General features: G+C 40.8%; 1 protein-coding gene across 1 annotated transcript in view; it reads left to right on the top strand.

The window, feature by feature from the left end:
- Positions 1 to 16,955: 16,955 nt before the first annotated feature.
- The window catches only part of LOC117405606 (roundabout homolog 2), a 714,952-nt gene continuing 714,721 nt past the window's right edge, over positions 16,956 to 17,186 (top strand). Inside the window, exon 1 of the mRNA XM_059031304.1 lies at positions 16,956 to 17,106. The gene's annotated coding sequence lies outside the window, so the exon portion shown is untranslated. The remainder of the gene's footprint in view (positions 17,107 to 17,186) is intronic.

Consider the following 17,186-nt stretch of genomic DNA (forward strand, 5'->3'; position numbering starts at 1 on the left):
TCCCTTGATGAATCTTCAAACCCCTGACCGTTGATAGCTCTAATTTTGTATTGTACTTCAGTGGTGGTGGGGGGTGTCTGTGACTGACATACATCATAAGAATAATGAAAAGAATGAGGTGAGATGAAGTGAGACTGGATAAATTAGTGATATATGTGCACAGTATATAGAGTCAGAATATATATATATATATATATATATATATATATATATATAGATAGATAGATAGATAGATAGATAGATAGATAGATAGATAGATAGATAGATAGATAGATAGAAAGAATATATAGTCATGGAATATGTTAGCTAAAATTGGTCTCAGTATCTCCATATTTTTATTGATATTTGGAGGAATCTTAATTTTGAGTAGAAATTGCATTGTTTGACTATTTATCTTTGTTTTCAGCGTTACACTTTCCCCCTCTTTAACCTTGGAGATAGGCAATCCATGAGATCCAGGTCATGGCCCTAATATAACAGGGCAGAGGCTGTGCACAAACCAGCGACACACACACACCCAAAGAAAGCATCTGTACCACAGTGCAAAAGAGCCATGCTCATCTGCATTCATGGTTTTAGAGCTTTTGATCTCATCTCATTCCACCAACAGGGGTCAGAATCTGTAACGGCAGTGTATCACACACAGTAACGTGTTTTGACCTAAAAGACACTGCAAAGGTGAAATGACCTAGGAAGTGCAACATATTTCCTGCAAGTAAGACATGGAAACTGACTTTAACCTAATGTAGTTCCAGATGTCCTGTTTTAATGAAAATACATGCATAATATTATTTAACAACTGTACATTTGAGACCTATGTAGCTAATAGAAGTGCAAAACAGGTAACATTTATGCAATTGTTTTGTTAGCTGCAATCACTTTGAGGAAATAAAACATTATTTGTAGCCACAGAGTTTGGGAGGGGACTTGGGGAAGCCACGTGTATAATTTTAAGGACACAAATAGGTATATCGGTCAATCTAAGAGAAATTAAGAAATCATAAGCAGAATAAGAATTGGTCACCGTGGTCTAAAGTAGGTCACCGAGTATTTAAGAGTATAGTCTTACCTGTATTTGTTGCCAGTTTCAGCAAGCCGGGCATATAGATCGGATATATGTGAAATACCATATACCCTGTGAAATACCAAGCAGAGCCTTTCTAACTTGTTTGTACCACTGCACTGGATCAGACAGTGTGTTGTTCTAGTCAAGGTCAAGAAAATAGCTTGCTGCCTTCTGAGACTGTCAGACAGGTCCCTTGTGGAAGCATTGATGGAGTACTTGCTGGATATATAATTCAAAATAAAAGCAACAGGGTGTTTGTACACCGTAACTAACATGAAAGAGTGCCCTAGTAACAATCCCTGGCGAGTCTCCAACAGTTACACCTGTTGCTATACCTGAATATAAAAACAAGACTGAAGGAACACAACGGGAGAGTTTGCCTGCTATGGAGGGACCTGTTTTCCTGTGAGGGACAGAGCGATGCAGGAGTTCTGTGCCTGTGTTCTTTGTTTCATCGTTTTATCTTACAGTGCTGTTTTCCTGTGACTGAATAAAACAAAAGAACATGCTACTTTGCTGAAAAAGTAATTTCTTGAGCGCAGACATGGAAAAAAAATGATCAAGCAATAGTTCTCATGTTAATGCTTCAATACAAAGTACATACTGCAAATGACACATAACATGAAAACCACCATGTTCGAACTTAAAGACACACATCCATGTGCTTGGCATGTGGCCAGTTCACCTCATGATCTAAAACCTGATCAAGTCAGGGTTTATATAGTATCTCAAGTTTCTAAAGATTGCCTTGTCTAGTTTTGGCTGAAATCGTAACTTTGGTACAGAAAAGCAATCTGAAGAATGTATTTTTTATTTATCTTCTTGTTGTACGCTTTAATAATATGTAACCGTTTTTATAGATTTTCATTACTTTGTTGATCTGTTTTCTTACTGCATTTTTGGTGTACATCTAAAGTCTGTGTTGACAGAAGTCCTTTTGGGCTATGGAACTGCTTTCATTGTGTGGTTAGCTTTGTTTGTCTGGCAGGCACCATGACTGCATAATATGCTCTTAGAAGCTCTTGTCAGTTGTTGAAACCGAGAAAGTATTGTTCCAGGTCTGACATACAGATTCTTTAATGAGCCAGCATTTTTTCTTGGCATTCAGCATTCATAAACATGTAAGAATAAGTTAAAAACTATTGTATGAATTCAGAACTTGTGGTATTTATAACTAAAATTACAGAAGTGTGTAACAAAGAAAGATGTAAAGACCTTGTACCATAATGTTGTACCAATGATTCTCTTTAGGGTCCTCATTGAAACAATGTGGACACTTACATGTTGATTGTGAGTCCGTCTGTCACACTATACCGGGTGATCACGAGAAGTGCCTTGATTTTGCATAAATCTTGATTAAACAGTCCTAGCCTGCTATAGACGTTACGTATTGCATTTGGACATAATCCGATACACTTTGGATTTTACATGAATATTTTAAACCTCTACATGCACTCATTCACTTTCTTACCTAAAGCAGTCTAAAAGCATGACATCATCACTTGTATTTGACTAGAATTTTCAGTTCCTGTGTTGTTTATTGTGAGATTAAAGGATGCCTGCTCTGGTTTATAGACAATGTTACCTTAACTGCAAAACACAAGACAATTATTTACATATAATCATATCTCACTTCCCAGTCTCAGGCAGAACTGGACAATGCACTATGGAAGATTTTTGAAAAAAAGAGAAAAACAGCTGTTTTTCTTTTGCCACTGTATCTCAAAAAGTTTGTTTTGGAGTTTGTTGAGCCTGCCAATCCAACCACACATAATTTTCATGCATATTAGTGGTTGTAAAATCGACTTTAAACAGTACCTTCTTTCTAACATGCAGACATAATATAACAGTATTAAAATAAGGAACAGAATGCATTGTACAGATGACGTTTACATTTAACAAAAACAATGCTATTTTGATTCTTGCACCCTTGCATGTATAGAAGTTATCCTTCAGCCATCCTCTGCAGCAGCAAACCACAACTCAACTCCCGCTGTTTATTTATACAATGTCGCACGACTCTCGCAATAGAGATCTCGCTAAGAAGACGCAATAAATATATGACAAAATGTATAGTTTGCTAAGTGTCACAACAAAAATGCAAATTGCGGTATGTTTGCGCTGTGACTAGCCCATCTTAGTACACCTACCCCTAAGTACTGTATAGGAACCAGTATAAGAAATGTGGGATAAACAAACATCCACATTAGGACATAACTACTCCACCTGTTGACAAGATACAGACAAATGGAGATGCTGATAGCAGGTCAGCCATTGCAGGCAAAGCAAGAAAATTGAAACCCGTTTCAAGCAAAGTTACTGTTGAACATGTGCATTGTAAATCACAGTGTGTGCCTTGCGTGTAAGGTGAAAGGATTGCACCGAGTGCTGAAAATCTGCAACCTACTTCACAGAAGACATACATTCCGTCCCTGCTGAAGTCACTTGCTAAACTTCAACTTTCAAGAATCCCTGGACGAAATTGGTACAGCAGCCAGTGTAACCAGAACCATGGTCTTAGCGAGATGTGCCTTCATGCTGGAGCCACAATCCTTACACCTGATTTACAAAACTGGATTACCACAACGTGATTCCTTTACTTCCGGGCCTAACTTGGACCAGAGCTGAAGGATACGCTTACCCAAAGCAGGCTGTGAAAACAACTGACAAACCTGCTTTAACCGTACAAGCACAGTATTTTTAAGGATCTTTTTATTCTTTTAAATTCCAACAACAGGTCAGCTATTTGGGTTAGCACATTTTATTTTGCAATAATCTCTCTCTCTTTCGGGGGAAGAGTAACACGATTTTCTGTTAACTGAAACAAAACCACCCCAGGCAGTACAAATCCATTCTTTAACTTGTCTAAGTAATAATACTAAAACAACTCATAAACATTTTGAGTAAATGTCATTCCCAATCTTCTTCAATGATTGTTTGTTCCAATTGAATTTTCTCAATTGAATTTTTCCATTAGAACTTCCTTTTGTTACTACTGTACTTACCAATATTGGATGGTTTATAGTTGTGGATGTACCCAAGAATAATCCCAACTCGTGTTTTTCTAAAACAGAATTTGATTTTAACCACTGAAATAGATAACCTTTCCAAACTCTAGGCAATCAAACGAGTACCATTGGCAGCATTACTGTTTTTTTTATTCTTGCTATTTCCTAGTATCCAAGAAGTCAGACAAACATACCAATCCTACTGTACAACAGAGAGGACTCAAAACATTCATTCATTTTATGAAATTAAAGTTTACAACTTGGGTTTGGGAGGATGGACAAACCCCTACACAATTATCACTTCATCTAATCAAATCATATCATCTAATGAATCCAAATTGAATAATTACCGCTAGCAAAAATAACCTGTGTACTCACCCTTCCTTTCACATTTGTTCTTTCTCAACCCACCACCCACCCCATCTCCTATAAATTTCTAAGTACAGTTCTATGGGGGTGTGGCAAAGCGCCCCGCCCCTGTGTGCATTTGTGTTATGTGTATGTATGTTGCGTGTGTAAATGTTGGTGTATAGATTGGTACACGGGATATAAACGGGTCTGTGTTTCACGTGTATTTAAAGTGTAGATTTGTATTTAGGCACGAGGAGAGCACAAATCACTTCACGTGCTGGTTAAATGTAATATGTGAGCACGGGGTTGCACAGAATTAATTCACGTGCTGGGATTCAAGTGAATAATTAATTAGTAATTGAATCCCAGCACAACAGTATAAATAGGCACATTTTTAGTCAGTCAGGGTTAGGTGTTCGGTGAGTGGAGAACGGGAGAGAGAGAAGGAGAAACGTAAAATAAGAACGTAAATATTAGTGTTATCTGCTCACCGTGTTTTGTTCGTCTGTCTGTGCACTGTCTAGTCCGTTTTGTTCGTCTGTTTATTTTGGCTACAAGTGCCGTGTCCTGTGTTTTGTTGTTTCAAACCTTTTATTTTCTGTCTGTTATTAAATGCTGAGCGCAATCACGCGCTCAGCTTTACCAAAACCCCATCTCTCTGTTTATTTATTTCCTCCATCTGGTCTGACGCCACCCACTCCGGCCGTCTTTGTGACACGTGGTGTCCTGCGTGGGATCGACAGCGCCTCCAGGACTCAGGCCAGAGCAGGAACCGCATTTTTTTGAAAAAAAAAAAAAAAAAAGTGTTGGATTACAAAATAATATATATATAAATAAATAAAATGGGATGGAAGGAGGATAAAGAGGTGAAGGACAGGGAGGAGGAGTGCCGCCTAAGGGCCAGACATCCACGGCGATCTAACAAGCCAACGCCGGGGTGCCTCCTCTGCGACCAGGATCATCTGTTCGCCAACTGTCCCTTCCGCAGTTATGAGGAGGAGCCTGAGAGTCCACAGCCCAAGTGGGAGGAGCCTGAGCGTCCACAGCCCAAGTGGGAGGAGCCTGAGCGTCCACAGCCCAAGTGGGAGGAGCCTGAGCGTCCACAGCCCAAGTGGGAGGAGCCTGAGCGTCCACAGCCCAAGTGGGAGGAGCCTGAGCGTCCACAGCCCAAGTGGGAGGAGCCTGAACGTCCACAGCCCGAGTGGGAGGAGCCTGAGCATCCACAGCCCGAGTGGGAGGAGCCTGAGCGTCCTACGCCCGAGTGGGAGGAGCCCGAGCGTCCTACGCCTGAGTGGGAGGAGCCCGAACGTCCTACGCCTGAGTGGGAGGAGCCCGAACGTCCTACGCCTGAGTGGGGGGAGCCCGAACGTCCACAGCCCAAGAGGGGGGAGTCGGTGCGTCCACAGCCCAAAAGGGAGGAGTCGGTGCGTCCACAGCCCAAAAGGGAGGAGTCGGTGCGTCCACAGCCCAAAAGGGAGGAGTCGGTGCGTCCACAGCCCAAAGAGAGGAAAGTCGGGGCTTCCATAACCCTAGGAACCAAGCTGCCAGCAGAGGGAGAATGCCTGCTGGTCCCACCTCCACCAGCAGAGGAAGAATGCCTGCTGGTTTCCCCTTCCGAGGCAGAGCCGCACCAGTCCCCTGCAAGAGAGGCAGAGCAGCACCAGTCCCCTGAAAAAGGGGGAGACGACATGCTGCTCCCACCTCCGTCGCCAGGAGACTACACGCTGCTCCCACCTTCACCGGCAGGAGCAGAGCAGCCGGAGCTGTCTCTGCCTCCGCCACCTCCACCGGCAGGAGCAGAGCAGCAGGAGCTGCCTCTGCCTCCGCCACCTCCACCGGCAGGAGCAGAGCAGCAGGAGCTGCCTCTGCCTCCGCCATGTCCACCAGCAGAGGGTGAATGCCTGCTGGGTCCCTGTCGACCAGCAGAGGGTGAATGCCTGCTGGTATCACTTCCCCCACCAGCAGAGGATGAATGCCTGCTGGTATCACTTTCCCCACCATCACGAGGAGAGGAGCGGGAGCTGCCTCTGCCTCCATCACCATCAGGGGGAGAGAAGCAGGAGCTGCCTCTCCCTTCACCAGAAAGACCAGGGCGTGAAGCTGGCGGCCCTCCGCAGCCCTTGCATAGGCTGCTGAGGGAAGCATGGGTAAGAATCGCCTGGTCGCAGAGGCCGAGAAGAGGGCCAACACCCGCATCCCGGCTGGTCCTGACTCCCTGCCACGCTTCACCCTCGCCTGGGGCTGCCAGCCGTGCCGCATTGCTTGGGGCTGCTAGTTGCTCCGCATCGCAGCAGGAAGTACTGTGGCCGGAACCCCACCAAGGGGAGTTGTCGGCCACGAAGAAAGTGGGGGAGGTCCGGAGACCTGCTCCCACTGCAGCAGTTTCTCTGCCGGAGATCGTGGGGGAGGTCCGGAGACCTGCTCCCACTGCAGCAGTTTCGCTGCCAGAGATCGTGGGGGAGGTCCGGAGACCTGCTCCCACTGCAGCTTCTTCGCTGCCGGCAGTACTGTGGTCGGAGCCCCACCAAAGGGAGCTACCGGCTACAAAGAAGGGGGACGAGGTCTGGAGACCACTTTCCCCAGCAGCAGTTTCGCTGCAGGAGTTCTTGTGGCCGGAGCCCCACAGGAGGGAGCTGCCGGCTACGAAGAAGGGGGAGGTCGGGGGACCACCTGCCCCCGCAGCTTTTTCGCTGCAGGACGGGACCAACAGGCTGTCAGCCGTGCCACTACCGGCAGGGGTGCTGACAGCATGGCCAGCCATGGGCCCACTGAAACCTCCCTTCCCAGCCCGAGACTTTGTCCTGGACTGCTGGATTTTTAAGGGGGGAGGTGGCCATTGAGGCCATGTGTGCTGCGCACAAGGGGGGGTATATGTGGCAAAGCGCCCCGCCCCTGTGTGCATTTGTGTTATGTGTATGTATGTTGCGTGTGTAAATGTTGGTGTATAGATTGGTACACGGGATATAAACGGGTCTGTGTTTCACGTGTATTTAAAGTGTAGATTTGTATTTAGGCACGAGGAGAGCACAAATCACTTCACGTGCTGGTTAAATGTAATATGTGAGCACGGGGTTGCACAGAATTAATTCACGTGCTGGGATTCAAGTGAATAATTAATTAGTAATTGAATCCCAGCACAACAGTATAAATAGGCACATTTTTAGTCAGTCAGGGTTAGGTGTTCGGTGAGTGGAGAACGGGAGAGAGAGAAGGAGAAACGTAAAATAAGAACGTAAATATTAGTGTTATCTGCTCACCGTGTTTTGTTCGTCTGTCTGTGCACTGTCTAGTCCGTTTTGTTCGTCTGTTTATTTTGGCTACAAGTGCCGTGTCCTGTGTTTTGTTGTTTCAAACCTTTTATTTTCTGTCTGTTATTAAATGCTGAGCGCAATCACGCGCTCAGCTTTACCAAAACCCCATCTCTCTGTTTATTTATTTCCTCCATCTGGTCTGACGCCACCCACTCCGGCCGTCTTTGTGACAGGGGGTCTCCTGCCTCGTCCTACGGCCAGGTAGGGTATCTTCGATCCAAGTAGGTGTTATGCAAAACTGTTGTTCTATGTTCACTTGCTTCGCATACCTCATCAATAAAGTTTGTTTACCTAATCATTGTGTTGTGGGGTTTATCCTGAACTACTGAAATGCACAATGGCTACAATTCAACACATTGTGTATTTAATGTCGTTAGGAAATTGGCTTTTTACAGTGGCTCATTTCCATATATGCCTATTTGGTCCACTTGTAGAAAAGATTTTCAGACTTATCTTTATCAATTCAGGGTTTTACCATGCATTTCCACAATACCAAGGCTATTTTACTGAAATGATGGGCCAAGATGCATCTTTTTTATGAAGGGAAGGGAAGGGATCTACTATATTGAAGACTGGCTCATTGAGTCACCCTCTTCTGTTAAAGCTACACAGGAAAGAACCAGGATTCACTCACTGTAACATGTTTCTGTCTGAAAATAGCGTTATGTCATCCCGAGGGACTGAAGGGAAGGAATTTCAATTTTCTATTCTTTACAACTTTACATATATATGTAGAGTACAGAGAATTAAAAAACAACAAACAGCTATCTATCTAAGGACAATCAGCATCAAGATACTTATCAATCACTAGAAATACTTTATGAAAAAGAAAAGTAATTGATAAACTATATAGTATATGTTATAGATACTCTTACAACTGAAAGAGTAAAGTCTAAGCGAAAATGCTTTGTTCATGGGCTAATGAAACTGCTTATCAGCCGAGTCCAGGTGGATTCACAAACAGGTACAATGAATTAATGAGGTGAAGCATGTTAATTTGCCGGTGGCTACAGTTTGATTGGATTCAGTGAGGCATTCTGCAATGTGAAAAAGTTATCTAACCTACACTGCTGAGAAATACTGCATATCACAGCAACACAATTAGGTATGATTCCCAGCTCTTATATAAGTTACGAGAGTCTTAATGTCTTAAAGCGTAAGTAGAGGGTTCCGCAAAAATATAGCATTGTACCATGTGTTGCAACAACTGTTTAAATAAGATATATGCAATTTTTCTTTTCATTGTTAACATTCTGACAACTTTTGTACACTTATTACTTTAAAGTCTTTTTCAAAGCTCTTTTCAAAATGTCCGCTCTAGTGCCCCGACTGTGTAAGGATTATTGCCCACATTGTCAAACAGGTAACACAGCAATAACAATCCATGATGTTTTATGGAACAGAAAAGCACGAGCACTTATTCTTATTTTTAGTTTTTGCTCTTCCTGCAGTGATTTAGAGGACAGATCTCAAACCCCAGTGCACTAGAGGGGACATTTTGAAAATAGCTTTGAAACAGACTTTAAATTTATAAGTGTGAAAAGTTGTCAGGATGTTAACAATGAAAATAAAAATGGCATGTACATTATTTAAACTGTTGTAGCAACACTGTAAGTCGCCCTGGATAAGGGTGTCTGCTAAGAAATAAATAATAATAATAATAATAATAATAATAATAATAACACATGGGGACATATAGCGCTATATAGCCACATTTATACAGGTGCCAAATAGCAATAATGCCTTCATGTTTTCATTCTTGTGAAATAAATCTTGCCCTATGAATTAGGTTTAAGAGATTTTACTTTAATTCTGTACATGGTCACGCAAGCCGGATGCTGAAGTCAGGAGCCATCAGCAGTAATATAGGATACCACTGGCACAAATTCCCAACTGTACTAATATAAAACTTTTTGTGGTACAAACGTGAGTTTGTTCTAGATGCTACTTAAGGCTAGTGTAACATGAATGGCATTGTATCTTAATGCTAAGGGACAGAAAAGTCTAAGCTTAAAGCAATCAACTATCCCATCGCTAAACATGAAAAAAACTAAAGTGTAAAGGATGAAAAAAGTGTCTTTCTATTCTTTACAAAGGGCTTCATTATTTATTTATTTTTTGCTTGGTACTGCCTTAGTTATAGTAGAAAGTTGCGCATAGTTTTTGGTCAGACTTTTTAACATAAGAAGGTGATTTACCCACCCTTTTTTTTAGCTGTGCCATGGTTTGCTATAGCGTGAGGAATGTGCTTGATATGTGCAGCTACGTCACATTCTCGCGACAATGGAGAGAAAATGTGGAGTTTCTAAACTGCATGGAAACCAAGTGAATGATAAAAAAAAATCTACAATATTCTTGTTCTCCATATAAATTGAACTGCACAGGAACCGTATTTTGCAGATTCTTGAACAGAGAGGGTAAACAAGACAGTCGTGTTAGGAGGGTATGTGTTTTGTTCCTATAGTTAACTAATTTATATAGTACCACTACATTAAGATTCAGTGTAAACATGTTATTATTTTAAACTTGTTGAATTCATTTTCAAGCTGCACAAATGTCTCAGTATTTCCCTTTTAACGCAATAACTTAACTACCATATCCATCACTGACTGTGACCTCTTGTTACAATCCTTCAACATAATTAAAAAGAACAAAATATATTTTACAATCCATGTCATATTAATAATGCTGATGGATAATACTGTACTTTCAGGAGGCTTTGTTTAAGTGAAGCAGATAGTAATAAGCATTCTTTGCAATTCTAATGAGAAACAGTAGATCATGTTTTGACAAGTATACATTCCATACATGTATATGTATAACATACATTTTCAATAATAGAAAATAACCACCTTCAATACTTCAATACCCTATGTTAAAGAATATGAATGCAAAAAATGATGAGTGATAACATATATAATATAAAATAAATAATTGAGAAAATATGCATATATATATATATAAAATCATTTTCGAGGTTTACATTTTGCGAGCATTTTTAAAAATTATTTCTTATGATTTATACAATATAAACCAATTTTTTCTTCTAAAAAATGCCCTGCATCTTAAGCTGAGGGAACAGAATTTGGTTTCAGGAGACTAGGTTTCAGGTCACTGCATGGCACACAACGGGAGACTTTGGGATTCTATACAGCAAAGTTGCCTCCAACTAGGTCTGCTGGTCTTCTGGAACCAGGTTTCAAACCACTGTTTCTGAAAAAGTGGCTCAGCTTTAAATTCGAGTATAATGATGTGTGTATTAAAAATTGGCAACAAAAGATGTGACTGCACGAGTACACAAACAGGAACGTGACTGACTGCCCGAGACAAGACGAATAAAAACATTACGCCCGAGTACACAAACAGAAACGTGACTGACTGCCCAAGAAAATAGACAAAACAAAACTGCCCGATCTTGAATCATCCGTGACATACAGGCAGCCATTTTAAAAGAAGCATCATTAGCTTCCTGAGGAATTTGAAGAGAAGCTTTTGGGTACTGTACGATTGCTACGAGATTATGAGGAACCTCTGTATGTGTGTGCACTGGTTATTAAACAGCTATTTACTCTATACAACATTTTAAACCAAAACTAACTTAAAAATACTACCAATGCAATACAGAAAGCCACATGATAAGAATATTCAACATAAATACTTATTTCAACACTGCAGTGGGTCCATGAAATGCAAACACATTGCATACCGGCAAATAACAAAGACTGGCATTTCCCAGTACCGAATTCATTCTCATTTACTATTTAAGGAAAACTGTAAAAGTAACCTTTTTGTCAACTAACATCATTATCTTAATCTTAAGAAACATTACTTACTCCCAAGAGTGTCCACTGAAGGTTTCACTGTCCATTATATGAAAGATTAGCAGAGCAATTTTCAGCAAACTATTTTCAGGCAATTACAAAACAATACAGAATTTATAGCTCAGCACCATTATATAAGTCATTAGTTTGCCTTTATTATACAGTGTGTATTTCTGCTACCCAAAACTGAAAAACAATCTTTATGTAGCCAGCTATATAACCTGGTACAATAAAGGTAATAAAAGAATATAATCCCCTGCCCTTTTCATTTTAACTGTCTATTACTCTGCAAACCTGACTAAACCTGACTAAAATTTGACACGTTCCTCAAAAAAATAACCTGTGTGGTAAAAAATAATTGGCATTTCCACAAGCAAGTGAAAGACACAGGTGAAATTAATATAAAATGGCTGACAGTGAACTACCATATTTTCCCCAGGAGTGAAGAAGGATTCATAACTCAACGGTTCAGTAGTGAAGAAGGGAGGCCTACCTCTTAGCCAAGAGAGAAATGGTCATTAGACCACCATGTCTAGCCAATTATATTTTAACAGGGACTTTTCCATCTACTGTGCTCCAGACTTTTTCGGGGCAGTGAAATCATAACTAATCATGATACAGTCCAGTAGACCAATCTATAAGCTAAAAAAAAAACGTTTCTTATAATGTTCAAACTTTCAAAGGATTAAAGGTATAGCATTTTTTTAGTGGAATACTTAAATTGGTCTAATTGTACTGTTAGACACGGTACTAATAATACTGTAGCCTAATCATTGAACCTTTCCAAAAACATGTTTCAGACAAAACGGTTGCAAATTTTGTATATGCGCCTATGACTAATTTTCTTGTAACAATTGCATGGTGTTCTTTAATGAATTACATTTACTCAAAATAAATCAATGACAAACACTGAATGAGGATAGCTTCAAATGTCACTTCATTTCTTGTTTACATTTGTCTTTCTTTATGTTTGTAATCAAAATAATGAGTTCCTGATTCTGTTGCTACAATTTTTAGTTATTACCATCTTATTTCTAAATCTGTCTTTACCTGGCGGCTACCCCTTTTCACACACAAATGCCGCTACTGCAGAGATGTTTAAAAAATTATTTTAAATACCCATTCACGCAGCACGAAATTGCGCAATCTATGCTGCTATAATACTGTCATAACCCTTTCACACAGCCAAAGGGATTATGTGAGTGCAACTTTCAAACCTGTCAGTCAACAGATCATTTTCATGGCAACGGCGATTCACCCATAAATTAAAGGAATAATGCACAGGGCATGCTGGGATAACATGACGCCTCAGGTGGTTGCGTCCAACACCCGAAGTGTGTGCTTAACCAGGGTGAGCTACTGTTATCACCATGTGTAGACCGGGATAGGGTAGGGATTCATTTAGGGGATTTTAATTCCTCTCAAGTTTATTCAGTTTATGCAGGGAGAAGGTTCCTGAAGCGGGACCTCCCTTTTAGTGGGAGCAGCGATTGGCCACCTTTTATTTTCTGTGTTCTAGTGTTTTGTTTGCCTTTTTGCTATTCATGTACTGCATGGTATACATCCTCCCGTACTAGGGCTGCCATTGCTGGTATTCTAGTGGTGACCATCACTGCAGCTGCCTGTAAAATAAATAAAACCTGGACGCCTGAGCGGTGTTTCAAAGTCAAACCCTCTCTCATTCTCAGAGGATTCCCACACTGTAACAGAACACCCCTGTTACACCCCCACTAAAAAGTACTTGCGATATTAATACAAATACTCAAGTATATGACTTAGTGACATGATTCCAAGGCTTGATATGTTTTCACAGGACAAGCCAAGGAGTCAGTTAACTGTGTTCTGATTTCGTAATGGAGTACAGTAAATGTAATTAATTTTGTCATTTTTCATCATGACATATGCAGAGTATTAAAAATAGTATAGCGTTACTATTTATTGTAATCGCTATTAAGAAATCAGAGATGGAGACTCTATATACCAAGTTGAATCACTTTATTAACAAATCCAAAGTATCACATACAGCAACAGAGCACATTTAGGTGAACACAGTAATGGTGATCTGCTTAATCTTTATCGTCTCTCTTTCTCACTTTTCCTTCTCGCTCACACAGGGAGTTACGTGTCATTCACTCTCATTCAACAACCACGCGAGATTAACTAAACTATTCCTTAGCTTACAATAGTTAATATTTTACTGGTGGACATGCTAGTAGAAATTAGCACAAATTACATTTTTTATTCGGATTTCTAACAAATATTGCCTCATTCAAATAATCAGATATGTATTTGGGAAAACTCTTAATATATACTGCATAAGTCTGACCCTACTTTGAACTATAGCCAGTGGATAAATATATTTTTCAGAAATGAGTAACCCTTATATGGATGCTATGAGACGGTGGACTGTCGTAAAGAGCACTAGGACATAACTATGGAGCCTGACTTTTATTGCATACAGTGCCTTGCATAAGTATTCACCCCCCTTGGACTTTTCCACATTTTGTAGTGTTACAACCTGGAATTAAAATGGATTTAATTGGGATTTTTACCATTTGATTTACACAACATACTTAACACTTTGAAGGTGCAAAATATTTTCTTATTGTGACACAAAAGTTAATTAAACAAACAAAAAATAAACATTTGTTGGTTGCATAAGTATTCACCCCCCTGAGTCAATACTTGGTAGAAGCACCTTTGGAAGCAATTACAGCTGTGAGTCTTTTTGGGTAAGTCTCTGCCAGCTTTGCACCTCTGGATCCTGCAATTTTTGCCCATTCTTCTTTGCAAAATTGCTCAAGCTCTGTCAAGTTGGATGGGGACCGTTGGTGAACAGCAATTTTCAAGTCTTGTCACAGATTCTCAATTGGATTGAGGTCTGGGCTTTGACTGGGCCATTCTAAGACATTCAAGTTCTTGTTTTTAAACCACTCCAGTGTAGCTTTGGCTGTGTGTTTAGGATCATTGTCCTGCTGGAAGGTGAACCTCCGCCCCAGTCTCTTGCAGACTGAAACAGGTTTTCCTCTAGAATTTCCCTGTATTTGGCTCCATCCATCTTGCCCTCAATCCTGACCAGTTTCCCAGTCCCTGCCGATGAAAAGCATCCCCATAACATGATGCTGCCACCACCATGCTTCACCGTGGGGATGGTGTTCTCAGGGTGATGAGCAGTGTTGGCTTTGCGCCACACATAGTGTTTTGCGCGAAGGCCAAAAAGTTCAATTTTGGTCTCATCAGACCAGAGAACCTTTTTCCACATGTTTGCTGTGTCTCCCACATGCCTTTTGGCAAAATCCAAATGAGATTTGATATGGGTTTTTTTCAGCAATGGCTTTCTTCTCGCCACTCTTCCATAAAGCCCAGCTTTTTGGAGCGTCCGGGTTATAGTTGTCCCATGGACGGTTTCTCCCATCTCAGCTGTGGATCTCTCCAGCTCCTTCAGAGTTACCATTGGCCTCTTGGTTGCTTCTCTGACTAATGCCCTTCTTACCTGGTCACTGAGTTTTGGGGGACAGCCTTCTCTAGGCAGAGTCGCGGTTGTGCCATATTCTTTCCATTTTTTAATAATGGATTTAACAGTGCTCCGGGGGATGTTCAAAGTTTGGGACATTTTTTTATAACCCAACCCTGATAGGTGCTTCTCCAGAACTTTATCCCGGACATGTTTTGATAGCTCCTTGGTCTTCATGATGCTGTTTGTTTAGATATGCTCTCTAACAAACTCTGGGCCCTTCCAGAAACAGGTGTATTTAATCTGAGATCATGTGACACTTTAATTGCACACAGGTGGACTCCATTCAACTAATTATGTGACTTCTGAAGGCAATTGGTTGCACCAGAGCTTATTTAGTGGGTGTCACAGCAAAGGAGGTGAATACTTATGCAATCAAGACTTTTCAGTTTTTTATTTGTAAATAATTTTGAAAAATATGTAGATTTTTTTCCCCACTTCGACATTATGGACTATTTTGCGTAGATCAGTGACAAAAAATCCTAATTAAATCCATTTTAATTCCAGGTTGTAACACTACAAAATGTGGAAAAGTCCAAGGGGGGTGAATACTTATGCAAGGCACTGTAAATTACGATTTTTTAAAACATTATTATATAAATAACTATTTTAAGCACAACAATACCAATCGTCACTTGGTAGGTGAGTGTGGCAAAGTGGTTTGCAGTGTGCAGGTGAAGAGGTGATGCGGTGCTCAAGTAATGACAAACAACAACGTTCACGGTGCAATGATGATTTATTTATAATCCAAAGTCACTTGACAACTGTAAACAATAATAACTGGCAATACACAGCTATGTGTACTGCTCAGTAAAACCCACAGAGTTCAGTCCCGAAATAATAATACAGTCAATACACATACAGAACACAGACACGGCCACAAGTCCAAAGTGAGTGCTTTTTAACTGCAAGTGGTGAAATACATTTATTTGTGAACAGTAGTGCAGTGTTCTCCAGGTTGGTGCTGGCCTTTAGTGACAGCTCCTGGTACGTGTTAGCTGTCTAACAAGAACAAACGTTTACAATCAGTATGACAAAACAAACAAACACTAAACACTCACGGTATATCACGGTCCTTCAGTGGTTCGTTCATAATCATAACAAAGGAGCAGTTCGCTCGGCCACATCCCCTTTTGTACCTTCAGCCGCCCCCTTGGTTAGCGAGTGCAATCATTTTTCCTCCAATCAGCAATTGCCACATCGCTTCCCATCTGGGACGATGACTTGGTGTACTGTGGCTCCGCCCCCTTCCTGGATGGCTGACTTCCGACTGACCCTGGAATAAACTGTCAAACCATCCAGTCCGGGGCACACTTTTCATTCTTCATTCTTTCTCTGTCAGTGAGTGAAAGCAATTCCATCAGGTGTTTAGTTTGGTAAAAGATAACATAAAAAGATAATTAAATGAAATTGCCACATTATATTAAAAAAGAAAACATAAAATGAGTAATTTACTATTATCACATATTCATTAGCTTTAACTCTAACAGAATTAGCTTTAATTGCTTGTTATTAACTTGTAATATTTCTTAGCGAATAAAACATTGAAGACTTTTAGTATGAAATATAGCTCAAGTGCAGACTGTTCAGTTCATTTATTTAATTAAAAGTCTATCATTGAAACAATTATACTAAAATATAACAGGAGAACTTTTGACATGGAAAAATGCTAGCTACTGTAAAGAAGGAAAAAAAACTCCTCCTTTAAATCAGGGGATAAAATCAGTTTAATTAAGTCTGCTGGTATGTCAGGGAGAGGCTTTTACTCTGAAGTAGGGTGCTTGCAGTCTGTTATATGTATTGGATTACCACAAATGCAACCTATGACAATCTCCATTATCCATACCATCTCTCTCTCTCTGTCTGTGGTGAGGGGCAGTGCTTTCTCGTGCCGGGAAGAGTGAATTGCCAGTGTGGCTCAGGGAGGACTCCTAGTATACCAAACAGGACAGGACCTAGCTGTCTCTATACTTGGATTACACTGGCAGTGCATACACCGATAGCTACAAGCAGGCTCTAAGAGGGGAAAGCAGAGGTGAGTGACTTTCACTGATCGTCGTCTAGCAGATGGCAGCATCACCTTGTTTATTTTACAGGGAAATTGCAGCTACCTTT

Source organism: Acipenser ruthenus, chromosome 9, assembly GCF_902713425.1.
Source record: "Acipenser ruthenus chromosome 9, fAciRut3.2 maternal haplotype, whole genome shotgun sequence".
Classification (NCBI taxonomy): domain Eukaryota; kingdom Metazoa; phylum Chordata; class Actinopteri; order Acipenseriformes; family Acipenseridae; genus Acipenser; species Acipenser ruthenus.